The sequence below is a fragment of the Odocoileus virginianus genome, chromosome 24, assembly GCF_023699985.2.
Source record: "Odocoileus virginianus isolate 20LAN1187 ecotype Illinois chromosome 24, Ovbor_1.2, whole genome shotgun sequence".
Classification (NCBI taxonomy): Eukaryota; Metazoa; Chordata; class Mammalia; order Artiodactyla; family Cervidae; genus Odocoileus; species Odocoileus virginianus.
In genome coordinates this window covers 22,953,535-22,970,081 of record NC_069697.1, presented here as the reverse complement: position 1 = coordinate 22,970,081, position 16,547 = coordinate 22,953,535, and the positions used below count along the sequence as shown (strand labels likewise).

Sequence of the window (16,547 nt, the reverse complement as noted above, 5' to 3'; positions counted from 1 at the left end):
CACTTCTCACTGACATCCAAGATCTGTTCAGAAAATGGTAAGATCCCCTTATGCAACAGTCAGCAACCAGAGTGAGAATCACTTCCATTCCCTGAGTTTGGAAACTTTCTCCCAGTCATCCTCTTGGTATAACCCCAATAAGAGTCAGACATTTAAGTTTATGGATTCCAAGTCAAACTTTTCAAAGGCATCCCCCTCTAATCCAGCCACCTCTGGTTTCTCCACTCCAGTACCCTGGGGACTTTTTCTTCAGGGTTCTGAGAAATCAGCTTGGGTAACAAGGGTGTTGGACTCCATGCTTCAGGGACTCTTCTTCCAACTCTGGCTGAATTATACAGTTAGACTCATTTCATACCGTGAAGAAGATGTCACCCCCCAGCCCTAAATTCACATGTTCCCTGCCTAGGAAGAAAGTGCTTCTTCTCCTCCGGTGTCCACATAATCTCAGGATATTCGGATTGACTCTGATTAGTCAAGGTAGTGACTCTGATGAGCTCTACTTCAGTTAGGTACCCACCTTATGGCCCAATGATGGTTGGCTTGAAATTGGAGTAATACTGTTGGTCAAACCTGGGTCTTTGGCTCATGTGTAGTAAAGAACTGTAATTGTCAGCCCAACTTGAGCTGCATGAGATGGGGGTAGCATGATGCCTCAAAGAAAGGGAAGTCAAGTAGTTCCATTATTTGGGAAGAGAAGATTAAGCCTGTCCTTAATCTCATGTTAAGGTGGGGATTCAGTTCAGTTCAGTCGCTCAGTCGTGTCCAACTCTTTGCAACCCCATGAATTGCAGCACGCCAGGCCTCCTTGTCCATCACCAACTCCCAGAGTTTACTCAAACTCATGTCCATCAATCAGTGATGCCATCCAGCCATCTCATCCTCTGTTGTCCCCTTCTCCTACTACCCCCAGTCCCTCTCAGCATCAGGGTCTTTTCCAATGAGTCAACTCTTTGCATGAGGTTGCCAAAGTATTGGAGTTTCAGCTACAGCATCAGTCCTTCCAATGAACACCCAGGACTGATCTCCTTTAGGATGGACTGGTTGGATCTCCTTGCAGTCCAAGGAACTCTCAAGAGTCTTCTCCAACACCACAGTTCAAAAGCATCAATTTTTCGATGCTCAGCTTTCTTCACAGTCCAACTCTCACATCCATATATGACCACTGGAAAAACCATAGCCTTGACCAGAGGGACCTTTGTTGGCAAAGTAATGTCTCTGCTTTTTAACATGCTATCTAGGTTGGTCATAACTTTCCTTCCAAGGAGTAAGCGTCTTTTAATTTCATGGCTGCAATCACCATCTGCAGTGATTTTGGAGCCCCCCAAAATAAAGTCAGCCACTGTTTCCACTGTCTCTCCATCTATTTCCCATGAAGTGATGGGACCAGATGCCATGATCTTAGTTTTCTGAATGATAAGTTTTAAGCCAACTTTTTCACTCTCCTCTTTCACTTTCATCAAGAGGCTTTTTAGTTCCTCTTCACTTTCTGCCATAAAGGATTAGAGGTGAACAAAGTGGGGAGGAGCCAGAATGCCCTGATTCAAAGTTTCACCTGGAGTTATGGCTAAAATGAAGAGCTCATGACTAAGGCAAAAGATCTGGAGACAGAGTAAACACTAAACATTCTCATTGCAAAATAATGCTTTAAAGTACCTATGCATGGGGTAAAAAAATCTGGAAGGAGCCACACCAAGATGGTAACAGTGCTTGCAGGGTAAGATACCATATCCTTCCCCATGCCACTCTTTATTTTCCAAATTTTCTTCTATATGTAATTTACTGGTTTATTTAATGCATTAGACTTGGAATAAAGAAATAGCAGGTTTTCCTCTTCCCTTAAGTTCCTTGAAGCTGTAGATGGATCCTTCCATATGTTCATTACCGGGGTAGAGTTTTTATAAAGGAAGAATTATAGAGCTAAGAGGCCTTAGAAATCATCTCATTCAGCTCCCGCATTTTACTGATGAGAAAACTGAAGCCCGGAGATGTTGAGTACCCAGACTACTCAGTAGGAGAATCAGGAACTGAACCCAAGTCTATTGACTGCCTATAAAATGTTCTCTCTGATAGATGAGATTCTGTCCTGAGGATTCTAAAATCACAGGATGTGAAGGCATTCTTGAAAGGCCTCTTAATACTTTAGATGTCATCATAGGGGGTTAAAGATATGATCCCTTCAGTGTAAATCCTCCTATAGGAAAGATCATTCTTAAGCAGATAATTATTTGTGCTTTAATATAAATGGATTTGAGTGTTTCTTTTTGTTAATTTTTTTTTTACCAGGTAGAGTTTGGTAGACTGATGACTGGATAGGGTCTACTCAATGAGTACTGACTCAGTATATATTTTGAAATATCCCTTTTGTGTTAATATGTCTGTCTTTTTTTTTAAGGTTTGGTCCTACAACATCCTTCCTCAAAATTGGAAATTCTAAAATGGAAGACAATTCTTGATACTGCTGTGAAGAAACTACAAGTAGCCATAATGCAAATGTAGGAGCCCTTTGCAGTCTTTAGAATTCTATACATTTATTAGGTAGCTGATACGGCATGTGGGTGTTAGTTGCTCAGTCGTGTCAGACTGTTTGCGACCCCATGGACTATAACCTGCCAGGCTCCTCTGCCCATGGAATTTTCCAGACAAGAATCCTGATATGGGTTGCCATTTCCTTCTCCAGTGGATCTTTCTGACTCAGGGATCAAACCCAGGTCTCCCGCATTGCAGACAAATTCTTTACCATCTGAGCCACCAGGGTAAAAGCACGAAGAGATGCAGAGCCTGTGGGACTCTGGACAAGTCACCCTATCACTTTGCCTATTGTATCTGTATAAAAATATACACATACTCACAAACCCTTCTCTTCCTGGTAACCCATGGAAAAGGCACTCTGTGTTACAAGACTTACCAGCCAATCAACCTGGTTAGGTAGGCTGTAAAAGATCACATGTGAAGGCGATGGGGAGGAGGAAGGGAAGAAATCGGGGAAAGAAAGGCCAGCTATAAGCAAAGCACTGTTCTAAGAAAACATAAAATCAGCCCCTGTGTTCAAGGAACTAATGGAAAACTAAACATCTCAGCAAATTAACGATCAATACATGACAAATCAAACAAATGGGAGGAGGTAATAACAATAACAAGCACTGGAAAGTGTCTACTTTGTGATGGACAGTGGACCTGCCACTTTACAGATGTTATCTATACTCCTTACAAGGACACAACAGAAAAGGTCTGATTATCACTTCCAGGTTATAGATGAGAAAACTAATGTGCCAGGAAATGTGGCAATGCATTGAGTCATATAGCTGGAAAAAGACAGAGCAGGGGTAAGACCCAGCCCTATCTGACTCCAAAGTCCACTCACTCTCCACCATTCTCTAGTTCTTCACCAGGCTGCTGGTGTGAAACTCACCACTTATCACTTTGGGGATTGTATTTTAAATATAATATATGCTTGAAAGTCAAAGTGAAAGTCGCACAGTCATGTCCAACTCTTTGTGACCCCATGGACTAAAATAAACAGAATTCTCTAGGCCAGTTCTGGAGTGGGTAACCTTTCCGTTCTCCAGGGGATCTTCCCAACCCAAGGATCAAACCGAGATCTCCTGCATTGTAGGTGGATTCTTTACCAATGAACTATCAGGGAAGCCCAATATATGCTTAGTATTTAAAGTATTTAATGCTATGTACATGTAAAAAAAAAAAGTAAGTCACAAAATGAAATGTGTTTAGATGAGAAGCAAATAATTTTGACATTTAATAAACCTAAATTAAGAGAGATCTTATAATAAAATGTCAAATTCTTCTTTTTTTTTAACTAAAAAATGTTTTTGGCCACACAGCATGCAGAATCTTAGTTCCCTGACCAGGAATCGAACTCCTACCCACTGGGGTATGAGCACTAAGTTTTAACTGCTGGGCCATCAGGGAAGTCCAAACAATATCAAATTGTTATTTAGATTTTTCTGAAATCTTGGGTCTTTCCTACTCTGGACAAGAATCGACCAGTTTGTGCAACACAACTGGGAAAGGAAGACCTGCATCCATCTGACTTGGTCTCTGTTAATGATGTCTCTCCCACCAAACTCCTTTAAGGAACAGGAGAGGCAGAGCAAGCACCAGAGTTCAGATCTTGGCAAGCAATAAGATGTTAAAAATATTGTTCTGAAAGTTCCTGGTGATTTAATTGATAAAGAGTAAGTTTGAGTGAAATTTTCTAAAAATTGAAATCAGGGTTAAAATTTTTAATGTAATTTAAATTAGTAAATTTAGTATTTAAACTTATACTACATTAAAACACCTACATGTGGTATTTAACTCTTACTGTTGTTCAGTTATCAATGTTTTGTTTTAAGATTTTTTTTCTCATTGTTTTTATAACTGGAAAAAACCTTTCCTTACTTTCAAGTTAGATAGCTCTATCCTATTTTTTTATTTCTTTTTTCTACATTTAGCTGGAAATTTTGCTGTGTATGCTGTGAGGTAATGAGATTCAAGTCTTATTCCTCCCATGCCAGTGATAATGACAGCTAGTATTTATTGAGTGCTGATAATGATAGTTAGGGTATATTAAGAGATCATTTTGCACAGGGCACTACATGAAGCAATTTATTGACAGATGCCTTCGTGAGTAAGTCACTGTTTTTATACTAAGGTCAGAGAGCTAATAAGTGGGTAAGCTTCTGTATAAGCTTAGGTTTATTGGATACCAAAGCCTGTGCATTTAACCATAACACTGTATTACCTCTTTGCAGGCTTTTATTGAATACATCCTCTTGTTATCCACTAATTTGGGTTCTCAACCTAATGATAGCTTCAGTTTCATATACACTAGTATGCTTTTGAGCTGTCTATTCTATTTCATTGATCTGCCCATTGAGATTTCAGCTATTTTTTAAATTTAATTGAAGTATAGTTGATTTACAATGTTGTATTAATCTCTGCTGTACCTAAGGTGACTTGGGCTTCCCTGATGGCTTAGTGGGTAAAGAACCTGCCTACAGGAGATGTGGAAGACTCATTCGATCCCCAGGTTGGGAAGATCCCCTGGAGAAGGAAATGGCAACCCTCTCCAGTATTCTTGCCTGGGAAATCCCATGGAGAGAGGAGTCTGGCAGGCTACAGTCCATGGCATTGCAGAAGAGTCAGACACGACTGAGCAATTGAGCACAAAAAGTGACTCATTTATATACATATAGACATTTTTTTAAAAATATTCTTTTCCATCATGGTTTATCACAGGATACTGAATATAGTTCCCTGTGCTATACAGTAGGACTTTGCTGTTTATCCATCCTATATATAATAGTTTATATCTGCTAATCCCCAACTGCCAGTTCTTTCCTCTACCATGCCTCTCCCCCTTGGCAACCACAAGTCTTCCCTGGTGTCTGTGAGTCTTTTTCTGTTTTGTAGTCAGGTTCATTTATGTTATATTTTGTGCATGCATGCTAAGTCACTTCAGCTATGTTCGACTCTTTGCAATCCTGTGTACCATAGCCTGCCAGGCTCCTCTGTCCTTGGGATTCTCCAGACAAGAATACTGGAGTGGGTTGCCATGCCCTTCTTCCGGGGATCTTCCTGACCCAGGGGTTGAATCCACATCTCCTGTGGCTCCTGCACTGCAAGTAGATTCTTTACCACTGAGCCAATGGGAAGCCCATTTTAGATTTTAGATTCCACATATAAATGATATCATATGATATTTATCTTTCTGTTTCTGATTTACTTTACTTGGTATGTTAATCTCTAAGCCCATCCATGTTGCTGAAAATGGCATTACTTCATTCTTTTTTATGGCTGAGTAGTATTCCATTGTGTATATGTACCACATCTTCTTTATCCATTCGTCTGTCAGGGGACATTAGATTGTTTCCTTGTCTTAGCTATTGTGAATAGTGATGCTGTGAACATAGGGGTTTGTGAATCTTTTCAAATTATAATTTTGTATGTGCCCAGGCATCTGTTCCCTGCACTTCATGGCAAGTAGAAGGGGAAAAAGTGGAAGCAGTGACAGATATTATTTTCTTAGGCTCCAGAATCACTGTGGATGGTGACTGCAGCCATGAAATTAAAAGATGCTTGCTCCCAGGAAGGAAAGCTATGATGAACCTAGACAGCATATTATTAATAAAAAGCAGAGCTGTCACTTTGCTGACAAAGGTCCATATAGTCAAAGCTATGGTTTTTCCAGTAGTCATGCATGGATGTGAGAGTAGGACCATAAGGAAAGCTGGGCACCAAAGAACTGATGCTTTCAAATTGTGCTGGAGAAGACCCTTGAGTGTCCCTTGGACTGCAAGGAGATCAAACCAGTCAATCCTAAAGGAAATCAGTCCTGAATATTCATTGGAAGGACTGATGCTGAAGCTCCAATACTTTGGCTACCTGATGAGAAGAACCGACTCATTGGAAAAGACCCTCATGCTAGGAATTTTGAAGGCAAAAGGAGAAGGGGGTGGTAAAGGATAAGATGGTCAGATAGCATCACTGACTCAGTGGATACCAATTTGAGTAAACTCTAGGAGATAGTGGAGAACAAAAGTGCCTGGTATGCTGCAGTCCATGAGGTTGCAGAATCAGACACAGCTTAGCAACTGAACAGCAACAAATGTGCCCAGGAATGGGATTGCTGGATCATATGGTAATTCTTAGTTTTCTGAGGAACCTCCAGACTGCTCTCTATAGTGGCTGGACCAGTTTGCATTCCCACCAATAGTATAGGAGACTTCCCTTTTCTCCACACCCTCTCTAGCACTTGTTTTTTGTAGACATTTTAATGATGGCCATTTTGACCAGTGTAAGATAATACCTCATTGTAGTTTTGATCTGCATTTCTCTAATAATTAGTGATGTTGAGCATCTTTTCATATACCTTCTGGCCAGCTGTTTGTCTTCTTTGGCAAAATGTCCATTAAAGTCTTCTGCTCATTTCTTGGTTTGTTTTTTTGTTGTTGTCACTGAGTTAAATGAGCTGTTTGTATAGTTTGGAGATTAAGCCCTTGTCTGTCACATCATTTGCAAATATTTTCTCTCATCCTGTAGGTTGTTTTTACAGTTGTTGTTTTTTTTTCTGGTTTCTTTTTGTTGTGCAAAATCTTGTTAAGTTTGATTAGGTCCCATTTGTTTATTTTTGCTTTTCTATTGCCTTAGTTGACTGACCTGAGAAAACATGGATATGATTTATGTCAGAGAATCTTTTGCCTGTGCTCTCTTCTAAGAGTTTTATGGTGTAAATCCATGGCTGATTCATGTCAATGTATGACAAAACCCACGACAATATTGTAAAGTAATTAGCCTCCAACTAATAAAAATAAATGGAAAAAAAAGAGTTTTATGGTGTGATGTCTTATGTTTAAGTCTTTAAGTCATTTTGAGTTTATTCTTTTTTGTAAGATATGAGGGTGTGTTCTAACTTCATTGATTTACATTCATCTGTCCAACTTACCTAGCACCACTTGTTGAAGAGACTGTCTTTTCACCATTTTATATTACTTCCTTTTTTAAAGATTAATTGACCATGGGTATGTGGGTTTATTTTAACTATTTTAATTATTTAGGTTATATAGTATGAGACAGGCAGCTGTGATGGTAAGAAAGAATCCTTGAAGCCAAAATCCCAGCTCCATCAACTCATGTGACCTTGGGAAAGTCACTTAATTGCCTTTGCCTCATTTTCCTCATCTGTAAAACAGGGATAATCTTAGTAGCTACCTTTTATAGTTGTTGTAAAGATTCCTGGCACAAATAGGCATTCAGTAAATATTAATTATTACTATCTTAGTATCTGGTACAGCAAATCTCCTCTGGTTACTCTTTCTACTTCAAAGCATCTTAATCAGTTTCACCAATTCATTCTTCCCAGTGAATTATAGAATTAGTTTTTCAAGTTTAAAAAAAGGCCTCAGAAGATATGGAGCAGGCAGCATATTTTAATGAAAAGGAAACTAAACTTGCAGGGGGCATTTTGTACTCTATGTACTTTCCACTCAATTCTGCTGTGAACCTAAAACTCTCTAAAAAATATATCTTTTTAAAAATTGAAAGGAAAAGAACTTGGAGTCAGAACACCCAAGTTCTTTAATCCGTGGGCATGAGATCTTGGGTAAGATCCTGAACTCCCTGAACCTCTGTTTCTTTAGCCATTTAGAGATAATAATATGTGTTCTGCTGCTTACCGTAACATGTTGTGACACAATATATATAAACATGCTTTATAGACACTAAAGCACTAAGCAAGTAAAAAGCATTCTTTAATAATAACCCAATACCATCAGAAGTGGTTGCTTGTAACAAATAGGTTTAAAACTAAGACAGGATAGCTTGGCAGAGTAGATGGAAGAGGCAAATTTTACTGGAACATAGCAACAGGGATGAGTAAGATGCTTTTATACATGACCCACAGTAATAAACTGCATCAAGGGAGTGATTTTGTAACAATGAGACTTGCTAATTGTCTTGGTAGAATTGGTAGAATCCATTCTCAAGGGATCTGTCATATACAGGATCCAAGTTTTTTAAAAAGCACATGTAATTTTACAGTTTTTGCATTACAAAACATTTCTGTAAGAAAAGTGACCTAATACTAACATCCCCTGATTACCAGGCTGATAGATAGTAATAGCATGGAGATTAAATAAATGCTTGCTGAACAAAATGCAATTTTACGCAAGTCAGAACTATCAGCCGTTTTACCCTACCAAATTTCTACCACATTTGCTTAACATTATAGAAGTTTAATATCAAGTCAGGCCCAGAGAAATTGAAGGCAGAAAGAAAAAAGTCTCTAATTTCATTGGCAGATCCACACTAGGATACACTATGGATTTATCACAGAAAGTCTAGTCTGACAAACATAATCTGAACCTTCCCATCCCAGACCAGACAGATCCCAGGGCACTCCATACGGCAGAGCACGTTCTCTAGACCAGGTCTACCTAGAGCTGCTCTCTGGGCCTGAATCTGGGCTGTAACTAATGAAGCTCTTATATTCACTGTTAGAGTATGGTGATGCAAAAACACTAGTCTGCCAATTTCAGACTTGCCTCTACCCATTCATTTGCTATGTGACCTGAGGTACAGGGTCTAATGTCTGTTAAGGTTTAGAGCCCAAGCTTTGGAATCCACACAACTTTCATGCTCCCATTTGCCAACCATGGAACTCGGGACACTTAGTTTCTCAAGCCTTACTTTCCTCATAAGAAATGGAAATCCTACCAGAATCTACCTTATAGAGTTGCTGGAATAATGTAGCTAAAAGCACAATCTGTAGAACAGTAACTCTTATTTAGTGATTTTTGATCCCTTTTCTATGCTTTGGTTCCTTCATCTATAAAACAGGATTAGATATTCTCCAGATAATCCTTCAGTTCTTAGAATCAATGAATGCCCCCACCATGTGGAATTTAGCTTACTGTTAGATTCATAGACCAATTTGATTCAAGATGATTTGAGATGTAGCTCCCTTTCTATCTCAGCCTCTGTCTTTGAATAGTCTAGATACTAAAAGTCTGAGATAACTGGGTAGCTTCTGACTTAGAAAATGACTGTTCCTTAAATCCTGACAATGATTTTTCCTAGGAATAACCAGCCATCTGAAACTCCAATAAACCATTTTGTGTAAGTATCAGGGATTTTCTGTTTTTAGAAAATATTTATTCATTTATTTATTTGCTTCAGGTTGCTTCAGTCTTAGTTGCGGCACTCAGGATCTTCGTCGCATCATACCGGGTCTTTGGTGGTGCACAGACTCTCTAGCTGTGGTGTGTGGGCTCAGTTGCTCTGTGGCATGTGGGATTTTAGTTCTCCTGTCAGGGATCTAACCTGCATCCTCCTCTGCATGGCAAGGTGGATTCTTAACCACTGGACCACCAGGGAAATCCAAAGACACTTTTGTTGAACTTGCCAATTTGGTGATAATTATCATCTGCTGGAGAATCCAGAGGTCAACTTCTGGGCCTTGGGCAAGAGGAGAGCAGATCACTAGCAAAACTTTGAGAAAAGGCAGAGATGAGGTAGTCCTTACTGGCTCGGGAGGCTGACTAGAGTCACACAATGACTGAAAGACTCTTTATCTAGGGGTCTGTTAAAGGGATTACAGAAGGAAATGCTGCTTTAAAAATTGCAATGGAGAACTTTACTGGATCTTAGCTGCCTATTAAGTGTTTGAGTAATGTGGGGTTTATATAAATATAGGAGATTTGGCACTGGAGTTTTTTGCCCTATAGCTTTTGTATCTTAAATATTGGTAAGGAGGAGGACCATGTCTTTTTTTTTTTTTCCAATGATTTATAGGGTTTACCTGGAGGAGAGGCAACCCATTCCAGTATTCTTGCTTGGAGAATCCCATGGACAGAGGAGACTGGTGGGTTATGGTCTAGGGGTTACAAAGAACTGGGCACTACTGAAGCAACTTAGCAGTAGCAGCGTAGGGTTTACACTTCAGAGGCATACTTACCTTTCTTTCAAGAATAATCCAAAATGGTCCATTGTAGAAAGTCACAGAAAAATAGAATCCCATCTAGGCATTGATTGAAAGGGCAGAGGTATGGGCTTGGAGAATGATAATTAAACTTGGGTTTCCAGTTGGCTTATAAATGGGTGGAGTTAAGCTGAAATCCTGCCAGCCTTTGATGCTTATAATTGGAGTGGCTTGTGTGTGTTCTGGTGTGGGGAAGAGTAGAAATCTATAAGTGCTTTGCTTTTGTCACATCGTTCAAAAATTTTGCCCACTCACCTCGTTTTTAGCAGTAGGACACATTTTCATGAGAACACAAGAAAGAAAAGAAGGAGCAGCAGGAGAAGGAAAGTGAGAGACGAGACAAAAGTAGTGGGGAGGAAGTAAGTGTTTTAATCAAGCATTTCCATTTTCTAGCAGATTTGGCTCTTGCCCACCCTCCTGGATCTGATTCTTTGCTCACAGGACTTCCTGAGGAGCCCCTCCTCCAGCTTCTCCGAGAGAGGTCAGAGACCCTTGCTAATTGCCCCAACCCTGGCAATGGGGTGGCTATTATACCTCTCCTTTCCTTAATCAGCTGTGTTATTTCCAGTTATTTTTAATCCTTTAAAAATCCTTTCAGCATAGCTCTTTCCACATTCCAAGTCCCTGCCTCAGCCAACAAATGCATAGGCGTGTACACTCAAACACACACTGACCAATTCTTCCCAATATAAGGTTATCCTTGAGATATGCCAGCTCAGTTTTAGGAGTTTTCAAGTGCACCTTAAAATGAAAAACACTGAGGATTCCTGTTTGAAACTACTGTGTATCTGAAGGGATTTGCTGAGAGCAGTCTTAGATCTTCTGTCACGCTGTTGCTGAGGTTTGTTTGTTTTGAATCTTACTCTGTGCTTGGAAACTCCCAATCTGCTAACTCTCTCTCTAAGAAAGTAGCTCCTACCTCCCCTAATTAGAATCTGGACATTTCTGATTATTCTCAAATGTTGATCATGAGTCTGCCCAATTCCATCTTAATATTATGTCTTAATAACACAAAAGCTCAGCGGCCCACCTTTGGTAACTCAGACCATGACTAACTAAGCCATGCCAGCCAGTCCATGGAGATATTAAGCAGGTACTGTTGGTCTCCAGGGCAGCTAAGAACCTCTCTTTAATGACAATTTTGCCAACCTGACTCTGGAGGCTTCTTCTGTGGCATGTTGCCAGCAGTTCCTACTTGGCACACTTGAGTACGTGAGTGTGTGTGCATGTTATATGCATGTGTGTGTATTCATGTGTGTATACCTTTGTATGTGTTAGAGGCAGGAAGGTCTGCCTCACTGGTTGACTCTCAAAAAAAGAGCCTTGCTTAATCTGCATTTTTTAAATACACATATGTCCATAGCTCTTACAGCACCCAACACTAGGAATGTAGAGAGCAGTATTGTGAAGTGAAGAGAACAGGGTAGAGAGTATGGAGTTGATATGGATGGCATTGCATCCAGCCTTTTTCTTGGGGAGGTGGGATTTTATGTTTGTTTTTTTGGGGTGGTTCTACACAGCATATAAGATCTTAATTCCCCAACCAGGGATCGAATCTGGTGCCCCCTACATTGGAAGTGGGGCTTTCACTGGACTGCCAGGGAAGTCCTTGGCATTGCATCCAGGCTTTACCATATAGCTGCAAAACTCGGTCACTCTCATAAGAATGGGGACAGATAGCATGTTTCTCATAAGAATGTATAAGTTTAGACTGCAGAAGACACCTAGTGAATATTTGTGAATGGTTAAATGAATGTTCTAACAGGCTACCTTAATTTGAAGGTTTCTGTCTGAAACCTAGAAGCCAGGTAGTGTCATATTCACCTGCCCTTTTCCTTGACCATCATATTATTAATGAATATGTATATATATGTTCCCCACTAAATTGTAATAAAAACAATTATTCATTTTAGCAGATGACATGCTAATCATTAGGGTCCGGCCCAGAGGTCTGTGTGCGTTAGTAAGTCAGAGGTTCCCACACTTCCATGAGGTATTGTTATCCCCATTTACAGACGAAGAAATCGAAGTTCAGAGGAGGTTAATACTTTGCCTGCTTTCTATAGTCTCACGTGGCAGTGCCAGGTCCACCTCAGTCCTCATCCAAACTTGTGCTGTGTAGTGCTGCCCCTGTAGGCACGGGGGCTACTTCCTAGTCCTGCATTTGCTGCAGCCTCTGTATACTGCTTCAGACACAGTAGACATGACAGGTACTCAACAAATGCTTGGCCAAGGATTTCAAAGCCTAGCTTTCCTGATTGAAAGGAAATCCATTAGATAGGTGGTAAAGGTGAGGTCGGGCTCCCCTGGTGGCTCAGTGGTAGAGACTCTGCCTGCCAATGCAGAAGATGTGGGTTTGATCCCGGGGTCAGGATGATCATCCCCTGGAGAAGGAAATGGCAACCCTCTCCAGTATTCTCACCTGGGAAACCCCATGGACAAAGGAGCCTGCTGGGCTTTAGGCCAGGGGGTTGCAAAAGTCTGACATGGCTTAGTAACCACACAGCAGCAGCAACAACAAAGGTGAGGTCACAGAGGCCTAAACAGCCATTGACCATCCCCCAGCCCTTGATAAGAACAGGAAATTGGCCAGATCTTGGATTTTTTTCTTTTGAACAGAAAAATGGAAGAAGCTAAGCTAAGGAAAGAAGGATTCAAAAACAGCTTATCCTGAGCCATTATAATGAGGAAGAGGTGAACACCATCCCTGAAGATTCCCAGTGTTTCTGGCTAGAGTTGCTGAGGAGGAGGACTAATATGCCAACAATCAAGAAGCCTGACCAGAATCTGAAAAAGTTCCATTATGCTCTGACAGATGGTTCCTCTCTGACCTAATATCCTTGTGAAACGCCAATGATTGAAGAAGGATGGGAAGGATCAGGAGTGAGGGGCAGCAGGTGGAGTGTTTCTGTTTCAGCAGAAAATCCCAGAAGCATTTAAAAAAGAGGTCTGATCCCTGTATTTGTTCAATCCCTTTCTCCCAAGGGTCTACATTCCCTCACTCTGGGGGTGGGAGAAGTCAACCCAAGAAAGAGGTCAGGGCAAGTTCTCCAATTTATAAACCTTTCTTCTACTTAAAGGGATCTCTGGTTTTAGTCAACATTTTGTTAAGCACCTAAGGGGTCACATGATTCTGAAAAAATGAATTGTTCATTTTCCTGATTAGAGATTTGGGGATTTAAGTTAGAGAGAATGAGGATTTTGTAATGAATTCTTACAAATCCAAAATGAAAAAGACCTCAAGGGTTCATCATGGCTTTGTAAAGGTTAGTACAACTAGGTTTTGTGAAATTGTTTGCATACCCATAATTGTCCCTCAGTCCTCCTTTGCCCGGTCTGTCCATAGACATTTTTGGGGAGGCCCAATCATTTTGCTGTATGCTGGAATGACCTCAGGAGGCCATACTGGGTAGCAGTGGGCAACTTTGGCTTCCAGTGACTCTTCCATTAACAGAACCTGTCTGACCAGACCTTCCTGTTACTAGTCACAAGATTGGTTTTAAGGAATTTGCACCTGAAGTGGAGGTTCAGGCAATGTGAACACATGGAAAGATCATGCAAATGGAAGTCACAGTCAGATGTGCTGGCCCGGCACCATCGTTACTGTGCTCAGTGACTAGGGGAAAGCAAGTCACTCTCTCTGGACTTCATTACCTAGATAAGTTGATTTTAAAAATTAGATAGGAAAAATTCTATTTAGGAATTATTATAAGAAAAATTCTACTTAAGAGTAAATTCTATATGAGAGTTATTCCCAGCATTATTGTTGTTTTATCAATAGCAGTTCCTTAACCTGGATCTTATCTATCCTTCTGGCCGCCTAGCTGTCTGCCAAAGCTATTCTGCCCTCCCTTGGGGTGGCATGTATACCAACATATTTAGTGACTTGCCAAATCAAGTTATCCTTGGAACCTTCACACCTTTTGGATGTGGTAGCATTTCTTTTCCTAAGAGGTACATGAAATTCCAGACAAACTAGAACCTGTGGGTAAGGTAAGAGATGAAGGAAGGGCTAGATCCCAATAATGGAAAGGATAGGAAAACAATCTTTGAAATCAGCAATCTAGTTTGGGAAAGCAGATAAGGAAAATGAAACCTATACATGTGTTCATGGCTTTTCCATGTACAGACTTGCATATCAGAACAGACCAAAAGACTGTAGGTCTCAGAGAACCCAACTGTGCCATCCGTGTGAAGATGCTATAGCCCCTTTTCATATAGGGACTTATATGAAGCCAAGGCCCCAGGAACACACAGCTGGGAAGCAAAACTGGGTTATTTGGGTGAGCCAGGTATCAGCGGGGCCTCCCTACCCTCTTATGGACTAGATAACACTGGCAGCACTACCATCCCATGCCCGTACAAAGTCTCACATCCTCCTCAAGAGTTCTGCAGAGTTCTCGTGGTCTCCTCTGGCTTTGACACCCTGCCTCCTCTGAATCGTGTTCTCCACCCTGTGTCTTGCATCTGTGACCTTATTTTGACTCTTTTGATTTGAGCTAATTAGGGAATTTGCTCCTTCCCTTGATTTTCACACATGAAAACCACCGACCTAAGGACTCTGTGCCCTCTGTGCATGCTTGCGAGCTCAGTCTCTCAGTTGTGCCTGATTCTTTCCAACCTGATGAACTGTGGCCCGCCTCTGTAAGGGTAGCCAGGTGCTTTGGGTCTTTATAGTACAGTTATACAAACAACTTAAATGAAATGTAAAGTGTACCTATGTGTGCTTAAAAGTGTCTCATCCATCCTAAGTGTTGCCCAGTATATCATATTTTCTTCTCCAGATTCTGTTCCATGCCTCTCTCAGCTTCTGTTGGTTGCTGGCGATTCCTGATGTTACTTGGTTTATTTGTAAATAATGTCACATTCTGAGGTACAGGGTGCATGTGAAACTTGGGGGGACACTGTGCAGCTCACTGTAATGACTCTTCCCCTGTATTTGTGGTTCTTTGGATTATTACTTACCCCACACCTCTGCCTGTACCTCTTCCATGTGCTCAATTTCAATTTAGTCGGTGACTCACTTTAAAGCATCTAGTTGAAAATGTTGTACAAAGGTAAATATACAAATATAGCAATTTAAAAAAAAAATGCAATGATAACCCTATATGCAAAACAGAAAAAGAGACACAGATGTACAGAACAGACTTTTGGACTCTGTGGGAAAAGGTGAGGGTGGGAAGTTTCGAGAGAACAGCATGTATATTATCTATAGTGAAACAGATCACCAGCCCAGGTGGGATGCATGAGACAAGTGCTCGGGCCTGGTGCACTGGGAAGACCCAAAGGAATTGGGTGGAGAGGGAGGTGGGAGGGGGGATCGGGATGGGGAATACATGTAACTCCATGGCTGATTCGTGTCAATGTATGACAAAACCCACTGCAATGTTGTGAAGTAATTAGCCCCCAACTAATAAAAATAAATGGAAAAAAAAAAAAAACATGAAATGTGGGCTGAGAAAAACATTTTTTGGCCCCTGGAGCTTTAGAAATAGATTGACATGGTAGCTTATCGATATGCAGCCTTTCAATGAACTAAGATACCATATTGCTTTGATATTTGCTGAATTTCAGTTTTTTGAATGATCCTCAATCACATATTTTCCTGCTTCTGTATTTTTAAAAATTTTATTTGGAGGGTAATTGCTTCACAATGTTGTGTTAGTTTCTGCTGTACAACATGAATCAGCTATATATGCTTCCCTAGTGGCTCAGATAGTAAAGAATCTGTCTACAATTTAGGAGACCTGGGTTCAATCCCTGAGTCAGGAAGATCCCCTGGAGAAGGAAATGCAACCCACTCCAGTATTGGCTGGGGAATTCCACGGACAGAGTAGGATAGGCTACAGTCCATGGAGTCACAGAGTCGGACATGATTGAGTGACTAACACCCCTTCCCTCTTGAGCTTCCCTCCCACTTCCCTCATCCCACCCCTCTGGGTCATCACAGAGCACCAACCTGAGCTTCCTGTGTTCCCTTGATTTCAAGACAGTGGAAGCTGACGGTTAGGTCATCCAGAGAGCAAGAGCCCTCCCCTCACGCTTTTTTAAAGCCAGTTCATAAATATGC

The 16,547-nt window shown here is 40.9% G+C and overlaps 1 long non-coding RNA gene across 1 annotated transcript in view; it reads left to right on the top strand.

The window, feature by feature from the left end:
- The first annotated feature begins 14,124 nt into the window (after positions 1 to 14,124).
- The window catches only part of LOC139030913 (uncharacterized), a 39,856-nt gene continuing 37,433 nt past the window's right edge, over positions 14,125 to 16,547 (top strand). Inside the window, exon 1 of the long non-coding RNA XR_011483354.1 lies at positions 14,125 to 14,431. This is a non-coding gene — a long non-coding RNA (uncharacterized lncRNA). The remainder of the gene's footprint in view (positions 14,432 to 16,547) is intronic.